Raw genomic sequence first — 2881 nt, 5'->3', positions numbered from 1 at the left:
TGGTGAACAGGGTATGGTGAATATAACGTCATACACCCGTGGCCGTATTTGCAAGAAATGTTTCTGTACATTGGCAGCTTTCTGTGAAGCTGAACACTCCGCTACCTGCCTCAGCGGCCTGTGATAGGCTATTTATCCATAGCATCGCGGGACCTTGTCTTCAGTCCAAGAAGAGTAAGACTGAATCAGGCCCGGGTGGGTAATCGGGAGAATTCCCGGTGAGCCGCTTCACTTTTGGGCCGGTCGATGAAACAAATATTTCTTAAAGTAGGACACGTTCTGCATTCTCTGCATGACACCAATGCAATGCATCTGCATGGGTTGTAGCCTACGTGAGGGAGTTCTCCCCTCCCAAAAAGAGTTGGTTGGGTCCATATAGCCCGTCTTTTCCAAAAAGTTTTCTCAGATACGGATAGCCAAGCCGGCCATACAGTAGACACAAGCGTCAGGAAGGATAGATGGTAGAAAGAGGCCAGGAGAGACAGAGCAGCAGATCAACCAGTCGACCACTGAAAATGATGAGCCCGAAATTAGTGATGAGGAGGCCATGACTACAGGGACAAGTAGAGGATAAATTAAAGTTATTTAATGTAAGAAAGAGCAATTACCCTACATGATAAACCTATATGCCTTTGTAGCCAGTTGCATTCTCGCTCTGTCTGTCTCTTCCTGCTTACCTTACACACTGGTCTCTAACGAAGGGGGCGGGGCAGGCATGTAGCTATCCATTCATTCAGATCCTGGTATTAGGCCATGGTATAAAGGTGCCTAGTAGGTCGGACTGTCTTCCTCTCTGTCTCTCGCTCGGTTTGTCCCTGGGTTTCACGCAGGAGCCAATCGCCAGCTCTGCGTCTCCCTTACTCTGCCGTGGCTGTATGGAACCTGACCTGTCTAGCATTAGATAACTCTCCCCTGCAGCTTATGACGACGGCACGGCGTGTCTGTTTTAAGCGTTCTTTAGGCCTACTGGCTAATTAGTGACTGCAAGTGTTTGGTAGCATGGCTTCGTCAAGTTTGCTTGTTTAGTGTGGTCACGCTGCTGTCTTGTCCATAGCATTAGTTTTCATTTATTTTTGTGTTTACGTCATCACAGCTCCTCCGTGTCGCGGTAGCTGACCTGTTTGTGTTGCTCTTTGCTTGATTGGGATTTCCCAGGCGGGTTTGTTTTGTTTGTTTGTTTGTTTTTGTTTGCTGGTCTGTTTTGCTTTTGCCTTAGTGTGTGTGTGTAATCGTGTTTTCTGAGTTTGTAGTGTCTGCATGCCTAGCTTTTATCCCAGCGAGGATTATTTCCCTGGCTCAAAAGCTTTACATCTTTAATTGGTATAACCTACATGCTGGTGTTTGTGGTTGCTGTGCTCCTTTTTTTGATCAGTTTATGTGTTGGCAGGCCTGTGGGTTAGCTTCGGCGGGAGGTAGCTAGTCACCTGGTGGCGGGCTTGTGAACTTCACTTTGGAGTGTACTATGGAATATCGGTGGTGGCTTGCTGTGACAATCATAGACATAATATACATAGACGCCGCATCGACCGCTGCTCCCTACTAGCACTGACGAGATTTGGAGCCGCCATCTTGGACCGGTCATCCACTCCACTCAGTGTAATCTGTTTGGCCGGTGCAATGAGCTGTCAGCACACTTAATTAATCATATCTCACTGAATACCGAACAGATTTTCACGCGGTTTTTTTTGCTGCAAAGGTCATACATGTAGCTATGATACAGGCCACATTGTTCGAAAATACAAAATACAACCAATAGTACGGTAATGTTAAATCTTACTTGTGAAAAGTAAATCCCCCCGAGTATGGTCCGCCGATTTGAGCAGGAACATGCTGCACAGTGCTGTCATCTTGTGTTTTCTGCTGCAACGCAATGAGGAGTATGACAGGTCCAAGATGGCGGCCGCATTTCTTGTTTCCAGCAGCCAATGCGGCGTCTATGTATATTATGTCTATGGTGACAATGGTGTAACACTTTTCTGCAGTGAGAGTGCACGTGTGGACACCTTCCTTGATAGTCTGCTTCCCCCCCATCCAGGTAAGCCCCGCCTGCCAGTATAATTTTCTGTTTTATTTTGGTGTGTGCAACATTCCCAGCTGATGTGTTAGAATTGCTTGTGCTATTTAACTCATGTCATGCATCCTACACGACAGTAAAAAGATACAATAAGAACACTAAAATAAAGTATATTTTTATATGTTTCTAACCCCTGCCAGTTATTTTCAGTTTCAGCAACAGATCACACCACACTCCCCCCTCCCTCTCCCCAACAGTGCTTTCAATAAACGGACATTTGATTTGATTGGAATTCACGTGTCTGCCTTTTTGTATTTGAACCTGTGCATATTGATGACTAAACTGGGTTCAGGATACCTGGTGTATTGTTCTAGAGTCCCTGGGCATTAGGTCCAGGGTGGCGTAGTCGACACAAACAATCTCCACTATTGATCCGGTCACACCTTGTTTGCTCAGAAGAGGGTGTAGTAAAGGAGTAGGCTAAATCACCAAACAACAATATAGCCTACCCATGAAAAAAACATGCTACTTAAGTAATATTCTAAAAGGTAACTTTCACTTCTACCAAAGTCTTTTTCTAGTACGATATTTGTACTTTTAGGGGGTTCCCAAACTTTTCAACCCGCGACCCCCAAAATAACCGTGCCAGAGACTGGCGACCCCCACTATCCCTGGATGTGACTAAAATGTGCGCACCAGCCATACACACTTCTTTTGTGTTCTCATCCATGTTTTGTACCCTTGCCACTGTTATAAATCTAAGTCACCAAGACACGCAGACATAAATAAAATACTTATTGATCGTAACAGCCTTCTTGTTTGCATCCATTTACTTCGATAGCCTCAGAAGTACTAGGTAGCTGTCAC

The 2881-nt window shown here is 45.3% G+C and overlaps 1 long non-coding RNA gene across 1 annotated transcript; it reads left to right on the top strand.

The window, feature by feature from the left end:
- The first annotated feature begins 1963 nt into the window (after positions 1-1963).
- On the top strand, positions 1964-2306 carry LOC121684699. The gene is made up of 2 exons (XR_006023175.1): positions 1964-2035; positions 2231-2306. It is a non-coding gene; the product is annotated as an uncharacterized LOC121684699 (long non-coding RNA).
- Positions 2307-2881: the final 575 nt, after the last annotated feature.

The sequence above is a fragment of the Alosa sapidissima genome, chromosome 15, assembly GCF_018492685.1.
Source record: "Alosa sapidissima isolate fAloSap1 chromosome 15, fAloSap1.pri, whole genome shotgun sequence".
In the NCBI taxonomy this organism is placed as follows: Eukaryota; Metazoa; Chordata; class Actinopteri; order Clupeiformes; family Clupeidae; genus Alosa; species Alosa sapidissima.
Note: the sequence above shows the minus strand (reverse complement) of the source record. Positions and strands in the feature narration are given on the sequence as shown.